Source organism: Pseudorca crassidens, chromosome 5 (genome assembly GCF_039906515.1).
Source record: "Pseudorca crassidens isolate mPseCra1 chromosome 5, mPseCra1.hap1, whole genome shotgun sequence".
Taxonomy (NCBI): Eukaryota; Metazoa; Chordata; class Mammalia; order Artiodactyla; family Delphinidae; genus Pseudorca; species Pseudorca crassidens.
Genome location: NC_090300.1, coordinates 22228913 through 22241514, shown reverse-complemented (window position 1 = coordinate 22241514; position 12602 = coordinate 22228913). Strand labels below are relative to the sequence as shown.

The window sequence follows — 12602 nt, the reverse complement described above, 5'->3', positions numbered from 1 at the left end:
TTGGCTTCAACACACATTGAAAGGTAACTAGACCAAGTGTACACTAAGTCAGGAGCTACTCATCTGCAGGCCCTTCAGTTCAGGGCACCAGTTGTGTCACGGGGCCCCTATCACGTGCTAACCATGCTGCTAGGAGCTGAGGATACACGGTGAACACTCCACTCTCCATCCTTCCCTCCCCTCGGGGGCCAGGCATATAGTCAGGTGACTTTAAAATGACATGAGATGCAGAGAGGGCCATGGGAGCACAGAAGCGGGCCCCTTTCCCTCTCTTGGTGGTAGGGCAGGGCCTTGGGGAGACAAAATGTGAGGTGTGCCTTGCAGGATGAAAAGTTACCCAGGTGAGAGGGAGGAAGGAAAGAGCATTCCCAGCAGAGGGAGCTCTCTTTTTGTACATCGTGGTTGGGAACTCAGGTGGGAGAAGGGAAAGAAGTGATCAGGGGGAAGAAAAGGATTGCATCCTCTCTTTTTTCTGTTCTCCCCACCTCCACTCTTATCCCTGCAGGAAGAGAGAAAAATCACATTGAGGGGTGAGTTTTTGCAGCTTAAAGAAGATATAATATTGGAGTACTGTTTCTGATAGCAACAAAACCAACTAAAAAAACCCAACCTGCAAACAACTTGAATGTCCATGCACAGGGAAATGGTTAAACATATATGGTGCATCCGTCTGTATTACGGAACAGTATGTAGACATTAAAAGGAATAAGATAGATCTATATGTACAAACAGATATCTAAGAAATATTAAGTAAAAAAGTAAGTCATAGAGAAAATAAGATTAAAAAAGTAAGTCATAGGGGCTTCCCTGGTGGCGCAGTGGTTGAGAGTCCGCCTGCCGATGCAGGGGACACGGCTTTGTGCCCCGGTCCGGGAGGATCCCACATGCCGCGGAGCGGCTGGGCCCGTGAGCCATGGCCGCTGAGTCTGCACGTCCGGAGCCTGTGCTCCGCAGCGGGAGAGGCCACAACAGTGAGAGGCCCGTGTACCGCCAAAAAAAAAAAAAAAAAAAAAAGTAAGTCATAGAAGGATATGTATAATATGTTCCCATTTTTGTAAAGAAATAAACACTTCATTTGAATTTATTTACATTCTGTGCGTTTATATGCATATACATATATAAACACAGAAAAAAAGTTCTGGAAAGATATTCAACTTCTGGGGAAAGGAGTCGGATTGGAGGATGACAAAGAAAGAGGGACTTTCACCTCTTATTAAATTCACTTCTGTATTATTTACATTTTTACCTGAGCATGTATTATTTGGGTAATTTTTTTTCAGTGGAGGAAAAAGCAATCGAATAGAAGGACAAAGTTCTTCAGAGGAGTGCTCACAAAGTCTTCTTTGTTCATGCCTTTCACTCCCACATTCCTGCACTCTGGACACTCACCTAAATCCAGGGGAGACCGAGATGCCCCAGAAGCTCAGCTTTGCAGCTCTCACCATAAATAAAGCCCAAGTGAGAGAACCAAAGTGAGTCAGTGTACGAGGAGCCATTGACCCGTTTGCAAGCTTCCACGTTGTTAGAAGAGGGTGGGGTGGTTAATTTGATTCTCTCTCAGGGTTATTTTTCTAGTATTAAATAATTCTGGGGAGCCCTTTTGTGATCGCCTACAAATGAAGAAGTGAAAATGTCATTAAAATAAATCATTAATCAACTTATTTATTTTAATATATATTTAACATATATATGGCTGAATCACTGTGCTGTACACCTGAAACTAACACAACGTTGTAAATCAACTATACCTCAATTAAAACAATTATAATGTTGTGTCAGAGGCTATCGTACCCAAGAGCAGTATTTTCTAAAATAGTTCCTCTCACCCATCTCCCACTTCCACCCACACATCAATAGATTTCATTTGATCCAATGTAAAACCAACCACAAAACAGAAGTCTGTATCACTAACAATGCTTCAATGATATCATGTTAAAGATTTCCCACCAATACTAGATCATCTAGTTCTTTAGCGACTCCCCTGCAGAAAAGTTCTAGGTAAGGTGCTGTATCAAATCGACCCCCCTAGACGAGGAGTCCCTGATTATACTTGAGATTCCTTTCCTGGACCTCTGGTTCAAGTCAGATCTAGTGAGAGCTTCTGGCCTTCTTAACCCTTTAACTTGCCAGGGATAGAAAATGACCGTAAGTAACAGAGCTTTCTCCCAAGTCTAGAAATCAGAGGCTGTGGTGTTTGATGGTCTTTCCCGCTGTTTGGTTCTGGAGGTCTGGTCACTTAACCTACTTATGTTCCCATTTCCTCACGTCTAGAATGGTTATGCAGTTTTTATGGCAGAGAATGTGTTTAAGCTGGGTACCACCCTCAAGGGAAAAGCTCTGAAAGTAGAGAAGAGAATGGTGGTCTCACACCAAAGCAAAGCAATCCATAGAGGACCATTTTCTTTTGCATAAGATATTCCCCAAATGAGAAACTAGAGGTAAGGGGTGTTGCCCTGTTAGTCAGAGACCCTTATGCCCAAGTTTGTCTAAGTCTGAGGTTTGTAACTGGGGTCCCAGGACATAATTCAGAGGGTTCATGAACTAGCTGGATGCAGGAAAAAATTCTGCCTTTATTTTTACTAATCCCTTTCTGAAATTTAGCAATTTTCCTGTTTTAAATGTGCTCACGAACCGCAGTAGTATTATTCAGTCAGTACCTGTGACTTGGTCACCAGTAAGAATCACAGATAATCTATAGAACATTACAGTTATCCCAGATATTTGCACTCATCTTTACCCCAAAATTATAATAGGTATTTGACCTGCAGTTAGATCTTGTTATTTAATGCTTAGTCAAGAAGCACATCTATTATTACTATATCACAGATTTTTAAAAAATATTCCAATAATTTATTTCAATATAATCAGATTCCTTTATAACCTAATATGTTTTCTTTTACTGTCATCTTTAAAGACAATATTCTGAGAAGGGTTCATAAACTTCACCAGACTGCCAAAGGAGCTCATACCCAATAAAGATTAAGACCCTCTGCTCTAAGTGGGGTTAGAATGGAGCTTGCAAATGTTCCTAAAGGTCTGTGTCAATGTCACTTTATTTACACATTCCTGAGATTCAGCCCCCAGCTCACTGAGCTCCTCCTAACCAAAAATGCTAAGGAAGAAGCTACATCTGTATAAACACCATCTGACTAAGTGTCAGGTTTCTTCTTCTTCTTCACAGTTGTTTGAAGCCAACAGTTAATGGCATTAGAAGGATCAAATATCCTGTGTGGCTGGAAGAAGAGAGAGAACCTTCTATGAGATTACAACCCAGGCGTTTTGGTTTCACTCTACTACACTGTTTGCTTTGCTTTGAATTAATAAGTGTTCTGAAAATGAAAGAATAAGTCACAAGTCTGTAAGTTGCTAGTTTATTTTCTCAGTAGGACATTGGGGCATCACCTAATAGCTGCTTAACAGCACAATTTTGAAGAGTCATGCCTCAGATCAGTGCCTAGACCAGGCATGACAAATGGATTTTGCCCTTATCTGATCAAGTTACCATTATGTTGGGAAGGGTTCTGAGGCCAACTCCAGGCTTGAGGGCCTGTGATTGATTGTTGATGTCTGCTATGGTAAAGGGATGTAGCTATGTGCATGCCTGTGATTATCCTGAGTCCAGTCCTTACTGGTACCAATGGCCACCTTTACTTGAGACCCACATAGAAATACATTCTTAAACAATCCTTCCATGTCTCCTCTCTGTGCTGAAGAGAAAGGGAAACCTCAGTTCCTGCAACTATTTTGCCAGCTTATTGATTTAAATTGATGAACAATTTAGTGATGACCATTAAACACAACATGACATTGTAAAAAGCTGCCTGAGAAACCAAAAACCATTTTAGCACAATTGATGAGGGAGAATTTACTCACGATAATTAATTTGATCAAAGAAAATGTGATTCCTGTGCTTTCCTACTGCTTATTTGTATCGTAAAGTTTGATCTCATGACTTCTGCTCAGAAACACATCTTCCAAATCTGATGCTCATGGACTCGGTTTCCCTGGCTTTGTTTCCTGTAGACCATGCTAGACAGAGTTAATGCCACACCCTGTGTTTACAGAGGGCTTTGGACTTTACAAAGCTGTTTCTAAAACACTCTCTCTTGTGGCATCTCTCAGCAGGCAGGGAAGGCTCAGTTGTTATCGTTATTCCTGTTTCACAGATGAAGAAACTGAGGGTCCAAGAAGTCAGGTGACTTACCCAGAATCCTATCATCAGTTCAGTGCTCTTTCAACCACAGATGTTGCCTTGAAGGATTCTGCTTGCTGATATCAGGGTCTCCTGATATATTAGGGTTACAGTTATGGTTAGGGTTAGGGTTTCCTAAATAAAGGAAGTCTTTTCAAAAGGAAAAGAAGACAAACCAACATTCCTTTATGGTTCAAAATATACTGTCATCTACTTATCCAGGCTTCCCACGTTGGCCAGGATGAAGGTGATTTCTGGTTTTCTTATTTTTACACCTGTTTTAGCAAAATTTAAGGAATCTGCTTAACTATTTGCACTTTGTCCTTCCACAAGTCTGATTCCAATTAATGGACTCTCAAGCCAAGATTATAATACATCTAATACAACTCACCAAGCATCCTAGCTTGTCTGTGATTTGGGTTAGTTTTTGCTTGTTTGTTTAAGAAATGATGAAATAGGCAATTTGTCTGACATGTAAATATTGACAGGAAGGGAAGGACTATTAATTTCTTCTAGTTAAAATATGCAAGGAAAGAAAATGGATGGATTTGCTAGATTGCCTCAGACAAACCTGATTAAGGTGGTAGTTTCCCAAGTAATTCATGGTTCATAGCAGTCTTGTTTGACTAGTGATTGGGGCCCTGGCCCATATTTTGACCGAGATTCTAGTCCAATTTTCTGATCTCCCTTAGCCCATAGCTGTGAGCTCTGGCTACAGAAGTGGTAGAGTTCCATTGTTTCTTCTAATCTCATACATACATTGTTTGTGCACCAACAATGTGCTTGTCACCCTCAAGGAATTTACAGTCAAGTCAGAAACAGACAAATTAAAGAGTCATTCAATTTAAAATAAGGAACTCTACAGTTCTTTAAACTCTATAGTTTAAAATAAAAAGCTCTAAAAAGGGAACACTACTACACTGTTGGTGGGAATGTAAATTGGTACAGCCACTATGGAAAACAGTATGGAGGTTCCTCAAAAGAATAAAAATAGAGTTGCTATGTGATCCAGCAATCCCACTCCTGGGCATATATCTGGACAAAACTCTAATTTGAAAAGATACATGCACCGTTATGTTTTCGGGGGGAGGTTGTTTTTGTCATTTAATTAATTTATTTATTTTTTAATTTTTTAAATTTAATTTAATTAATTTTTTTATACAGCAGGTTCTTTAATTAGTCATCCATTTCATACACATCAGTGACACCCTTATGTTCATAGCAGCACTATTTACAATAGCCAAGATATGGAAACGTGTTTATCAACAGATGAATGGTTAAAGAAGATGTGTTACATATATACAATGGAATATTACTCAACCCTAAAAAAGAATGAAATAATGCCATTTACAGCAACATGGATGGACCTAGAAATTATCATACTAAGTGAGATAAATCAGAAAGAGAAAGACAAATATCATATGATATCACTTATATGTGGAATCTTAAATATGACGCAAATGAACTTATCTACAAAACAGACTCACAGACATAGAGAACAGACTTGTGGTTGCCAAGGGGGAGAGGGCATGGGGGAGGGATGGCTTGGGAAGTTTGGATTAGCAGATGCAAACTATTATATATAGAATGGATAAACAACAAGGTCCTACTGTATAGCACAGGGAACTATATTCAATATCCTATGATAAACCATAATGGAAAAGGATATGAAAAAGAATACATATATATGGGTATATATGTATATGTATGTGTGTGTATATATATATTTATAAAACTTTGCTGTATGGAAACTAACCCAACATTGTAAATCAACTCTACTTAAATAAAATAAATTTTAAAAATAAAATAAAGAGGTCTACAGTGTCTGATTGAGAACCTCAGTCTTTGGGGCTCACAAAAAAATCTCTTGGAGGAAAAGACATTTAAACTAAACCCTTAAGGAAGAGTAGGAGACAGCAAGGGGAGGGGCTGAGGAAACTCATGTAAAAGGTGAGAAGGCAAAAGAGTGAGTTCAGGGAAGAGGGGTTGGCTCTGGAGCAGAGTGTGTGAGCGATGGGATGGAGGTAGGGGGGAGGTGGTGAGAACACGGCTGGAGCAGTAAGCAAGGGCCAAGACCATAAACAATCTCAAGTGCATACTAAGAGTTTGGAGTCATATCCAGAGAGCAATTATAAAATATTACTTTTATAACGTTTGCTTTGGCTGCTCTGTGGAGAATGGAGTTGAGGGAAACAAGATTGCAAGCAGGGAGGCCAGCCTCAATCCAGGCCAAGGGTTCTAGCAGCCTTAAATAGAGTAGAGGGAGTGGAGATGAAGAAAAAAGAATTCAGGACTCACCAGGTCAGTATTCCAATGTTGCAGGGAGTTCCTGCTGGTCCCCTTCGTTGGGTTACCATTTCCATGTTGGCCTTGCCCTGTTTCACTCACCCCTGAGCTGCAGGCACTGAGAGCATAAGGAAGACCCACAGTTAGTAAGAACCAATGTTGGTTAAGCACAGTGAGTCTGCAGAGGGTTTTTTTAGGGTCTCAAGTGAAATCACCAAGTGTTTGTAACTATGTTTCATTTCAGGCGCCAATTCTGATGCGAGAGGCTGAGACAGGTGTTGGATGTTTGTTTTAGGACACACAGGGAAACAGGGAAGCAGAGGGAACCATCTTGACTGTGATGAAGCCAAGCTTCATGGAGCACTAAAATGTTCCTCAAGACACCACAGTCCCCCAAGAGGCTCAAAGCAGTCTGGTAGCCAGGATTTCTCTGCCTCTGCTTTTATTCCACCATCAACTATAATATCAACTCCCTGGGTACCTCATGGCTTCTGCTTACTGCCTTTAATGTGTTGGCCTCGGTCTCTGCTGCTTTTTCCCCACACCTCGGCAGCCCTAGCTTAATATCATTCCAGGGTCCCCAAAGGCCAGAGATCATCCTCCTTGATGGTTCAAGCAGAAGACTACTAGGGAGGATTATTAGTGGTTCGTTTTGGGTCACATACCCCTATCCCTGCACCAATCACTGAAATTAGGGGGACAAGAATATATGTGCAGCTGGGGACTGGGGGCCCTACCGCAACTACATCTCATGGGGAGGAGTTCTGCACAAAGTGGTAATCCATGAGCAGCCCAAAGCAACTTTTCTGAAAAGAAAAGAGTGTCATTGGCAGGTCCTTTGGGCTTTGTGGCCTGTCCTGAAGATATTTTTCTAAATATAGTAACTGCCTTCACAACTTCGAGTTTCAATTTCTTCTGCTAGAGAACAAGAATTTGTCAGGTTAGATGGTAGTCAGTTTCTTAAATAAATCTCCAATCGATAGAATACCCATCAGGCTTCGGGGTATGGGCAGAAGGAAACAAAACAAAGAAGAACTACTATATACTGTCTTTTTCTCAATCAAGGGTCTTTTAGTAACAGACTGTACCGGTAGTGTTTCTTTGATTGCAAGCAACAGAAATCGACACTGGCAAACCTAAGCAAAATAAAATGTATTGGGAGAATGTTGGAAGGTAACAGACAGGGCATCTCTGAAGGCTATGAGACAGGAATCATAGGATTGGTAGACTTTGTAGCAGAAAGAGTATGTCAGAGAATACCACTGGGATGAAGAACTCCAGATGCACACATAGCTGATGAAATTATAAAGAAAAGCAGGAAAATCATCTTCATAAAAGTCAGGATAATGGTTACCTCAAGAAGTGAAGACAGGACCAGCTACCTAATTTGCAGGGCCCAGCGCAACATGAAAATGCATGACTGCTTGGTGAAAGGTTATTAGGAATTTCGAGATGGCGACTGCAAAGCATGAAACGAAGCCTGGGACACTTCTGAGCATGGAGCCCGGGGCCACTGCACAGGTCGCATACCCGTGAAGCTATCCCTGAATGAGCGAGAGGGTTTCGATTGGTGAGGGACACACAGGAAGGCTTAGGAGGCTGACAATCTTGACATTGGTTCTCGCTTTCAATTATTTATAAATCTTTCATGTAGTTTTATGCACTGTTCCCTACGTGTCGTTATATTTCACAATTAAAAAAGAAAATCCAACCACATCTTCTGTCCCGTGTCCACCATACAACATTCAACATTCCAGGGGAAAGAGTGAGTGGCAAAGTTCAGACCAAATGTCATTGTCCCAGCTGCCATAGGAGGATAGTAATCTAATAATAATAACAAAAATGGGAAGGCAAACTAGAACAAGATGAAGAACAATAATAGCAAGTAGACGAGCTAATACGACTGAGCAGTTGCTACATGTTTCAGATGAATTAACTCAGTAAATGCACATGACAACCCTATGAGATCGGGACTTCCCCCTACAGCTTCCAGAGTGAGAAATGGGCCCTTGGACTTATTGATCACTAAGATGTCACACCGTGAGGGGGAGAGAATTCTCCAAAAGGAAAGTGGGTATGTTGGGGTATAGAATGGGTGTGGACAGCCAAGAAATGCCGAAGTCCATGACACAGGTCAATGAGACAATAGGGCTTTGGTACAGGCTGTTCTTTTTTGCATTTAATAATCATTGGTTGGTTTTCCAAGTTTAATGCCCTACGGTAGGTAATATACAGAGAAAACAAAGCGGAACAAGAGAGAGGCCTTCAAGTTACAATACGTCACTTAAGAAAAAAAGGGGGAAAGAGGGAAAAAATACCTCTAAGGAGAGTTCACGTACATGGAAATAATATATAAAGTGCTCAGGATCTAAGGAAGATGAGTGCTGGATGTGTCCAGAGGCATTATTACCATATGACTTATTGCCTTCTTAAGGTAGCTTCAGCCCTGCAAAGATGGACTCAGAAACCTAACCCCGCTAAGGGGGTCATTTCTTCTACAGTGAGTCTGCCTTCAGAGTTAACCTGACCACAGACATCATCACTTTTTTGCCAGACTGGAACAGCTGAAGAGCATGACTGCACACATTAGATTCATGGATATGCAAGGCTGCCAAGTGGGGACTCATCAAGACACAGAAATCTGGAAATCCCATTAGCGACAGATGCAGCCCAGCATGCGTGTCTGGGGAGGCCTTGGCTACAGCTCTTGGGACAAAGACGGATTCATCTTGGATCATGACAGCCATTCCAGGCCAACCTGAGATCAGTGTGAGGGAGAGACATGGCACAGGAAGGAGAGGATAAAGCCAGGCTGGTCACAGCCATCCACTTGCCCCAGGGCAGGGCAAAGAGGCCAGCTGTTGGAGACAAGGGTTCAAATCCCTGGAGGTTCCCTAACCCAGTGTTTGAATTAGGAACCTGAGTGCCTGAGTTTGAATCCTACCTCTGCCACTTCAACTTGAGCAAGTTACTTTGCCTCTCTCTGCCTCGGTTTCCCATCTGCAAAATGGGGATGACGCATCCTAGGGTTGTTAGGATTAAATGAGATAACCCATATACACTGGCAGTGATGATTATTGGTACTGGTGTCCTGTATAAAGTGAGGGATGGAATAAAAGGATCTCTAAGTCTCTGTCTCATGCTAACATTCTGTGACAATCTTAAAGCAAAAGTATTTATGACTTTGGATTTCTATCAACGGAACTTATTCAATTGAAGGCACTACCTGTGAGTGTACTTTTGCTTCTATTTTTATGTCTATTCAAATCTCTGGTGATATTCATGCACTGGCTCGTGTGAAAGACGAGTATTTTAACCTAACCGCTTTAACATTTATAATCAGTGAAGCCAAATGTTGGATAGGGAGGGAAACTTGGAGACCTTATTTGTCTATTTTTACTCAGCCCTACCTTTTACAAAGGGTTCATTCAGGAAGGACTGAATTGAAGCTGAAAGGGGCACACGTAAATGTGAAGATGGTCATAATGACAGGAGAATTCTAGATTTAGAAGTTCAACGTGGAGATTATACTTGCTGAAAATATTCTTAATGTATATTTTAGTGGTAAATTGTTAACATTCTTTCCATATTTCCTGACCTCAGTTATTCCCTTTCCTCCACTGTGGTTAAGGGTAAAATTCAGGAATGGATAACTTTCAGAGAACCGAGGAGACAGAACTTTGCCTGTGGTCAGAAAAAGGGGGGGGGGGAATTTTAGTTGCTTCGAAGTTGGTTTATGAAAAGTCAGGGGAAGGAAGGCAGTGGGAGGAGGCCTCTCCGGGGGCCCAGCTGAGGCTCCAGCTCCCCATTTGTCTTAATTTGGCTTGTGGTTCTGAAGGCCCAGGGAAAACACAGACTTCCACTAATGTAGCCCAGGCAAAATATTGGAAGAAACAAAGCTTAGACATTTTGTACAAACTATAGAAAGTAAAAGCAATAAACTGCAAAAACAGATGAGACTTTCCTGATGGAGGTACTGTAATATCTCAAAGTCAGTAAAAGAGTCCTTCAAATACATCCTCAAAGCAACTAGACTATTTATCGTGGTGTCACATTTATGACCCACGTAAGTATCCGTCAACTAATATCATTATAAAACTCTGATTTATAAGCACTTACATTGGATTTTTCCTCCTACTGGAACCTCAAATTAGACAGGACCACCTCCCTATTTGCATGAGGAATTCCTGTCGTAACTGGGGACCGTGGATGTCCTGCAGTCAAGATGGTTCCTGTTGATGACAGTTTTACATATTCCATTTTTTTCCAGGGGCAAGGCATAGGCATAGGTTGAATTCTTGGTAGGGGCTCTTTCAGTTTCCATTATGTTGATAATCAGATACAGAGAATTTCCCTGGGAAAAGATCTCTCATAAAATGATGAATAAATCACTTGGACTGATCCCAGATGGAGAGCCCAACGTGACTTTTAGAAGTTGAAACCTTTAGATTCTTCGGCAACATTTTGGTAAATCCATGTTTTAAAACAGCAGCGAGCCACACGTTGGTTTTGTGAATTACGTCTGCCACCAGATTTGTGAGGCCGGGGACTAGGAAAAGATGACGACGGTAACCTCGCAAATGTTTCATTTCTACCCCCACTCCCACCCCAAAGGAACAACTCTCCTTTCAGAGCCAAGTCCTGACTTCAAGGCTGCCCACAGTGCCGCTCTCTGAAAACTCCGTAGAAAACTAGGGGATGGAAGGCGATCATTTAAAAGAGATCACATCCAGTTTTATTAAAAAACCAAAACAGCTGGGGCATTGATTTGCAAGCTCTGTCATGCCATTGGTATGCCTGACCTGGCCAAGATATTAAAAAGATATTTAAGGCAATGTCAGTAAGTGTCTCAGGCACAAGCTTTGGCATATTCCAACAGCATTATGGAGCTGTGGGTAATTCGTCTTCCTTTATGTTTCGCTATGCAGAGAGAAGGGAGGGAACATTTACAAAATGATTTACTGTGACACATCCATTCTAATGAAAGCCTGTGCCGCCCGCCAGCACTCCTGGCCGATCTGCCCCCTCCCAGATGCTCGGCCATATGTCCCATGCTTGGCGTGAGTGACAGTTGTGTTGGTGGAGAGCGATTCCTGGGATCTGGGTGTTTTTAATAGCAATCCCAGAAAGCTCTGAGGTTGCTGGCTTAGGTAAGAAGGGCAGCAGGAAAGGGCCCATTAGTCTGGGGCTAAGTGTTTTTAAAGATGCTGCAGCGGTATAACCGTAGGAGGAGTAAGATTTACTGTCTCCTCTGGGCCTGGAGGATCGCTGGCAGAGGAGTTCCGGCTTAGTTGGTACAAGTTTCCACCATTGCTGGCCTCCCCCGCTCAGGTTCTCCTCTTTCTTACCTCCCCCCAGCTGGCTTCCCTCTGACTTCCTGCAGCAGCCGCATTCCTCAGTTGCCAGAAACTCGCATCCTAGCTCCGTCTCAGCTGCACTGTTACTTACCGCTTGCTTCCTGGAAGCAGCTGCTGCTTTGACCACGTGCATTTCTAGCCCCCTGCCTATTGCGACACTAGCTTAATTGCCTTTGCCTCTTGGAAGGAAATCAACGTTTATTGAATACCGACTATATATAAGACATCATGCTTGGCCCTGTGAAAGACAGAAAGAAATCTGGTGTAAAGATGGGTCTTTGTCTCAAAAAGTCTACAGTCTGCGTGTGAATTAATGCTCCCAGCTTAGTCTTTGGGCAAGTTTCTTAACCTCTCTGTACCTTAGTTTCTCCATCCATAAAATAGGGAGAATAGTAATACATAGGACGGCTGTAATTAAATTAATGTGTGCAAAATGCTTAGAATAGTACATGACACGTGATAAGCATTTAATAAATGTTAGCTAGTTTTGAGCCGTAGTTGGAGGAAAGAGAAAACAAGAGAAGTAACATAATATTTATCTGCCATACCCTGTAATAGGAGTTTATAGACGTTAACTTAATCCTCACAATACTACGTAAGGTGGGTATTACTATTACCCTTTCATTTTGGAGTCAAGGGAGATTGCCAGGTTAATAACTTATGCGAGTTTCCACTGTTGACAGAGCTTTCAGTCAAGGCCAAAACTACTTGGTGCCAAAGCCCGTGATTTTGAAAAGTCAAATGATTTAAAATGTAAATAATGTTTC

At 41.8% G+C, this 12602-nt stretch overlaps 1 long non-coding RNA gene across 1 annotated transcript; it reads right to left on the bottom strand.

The window, feature by feature from the left end:
- Window positions 1-805: 805 nt before the first annotated feature.
- Window positions 806-12387, bottom strand: LOC137224710 (uncharacterized). The gene is made up of 4 exons (XR_010943464.1): window positions 11827-12387; window positions 6491-6596; window positions 4205-4285; window positions 806-1610 (listed from the first exon to the last, which is right to left on the bottom strand). It is a non-coding gene; the product is annotated as an uncharacterized lncRNA (long non-coding RNA).
- Between the last annotated feature and the right edge of the window lie 215 nt (window positions 12388-12602).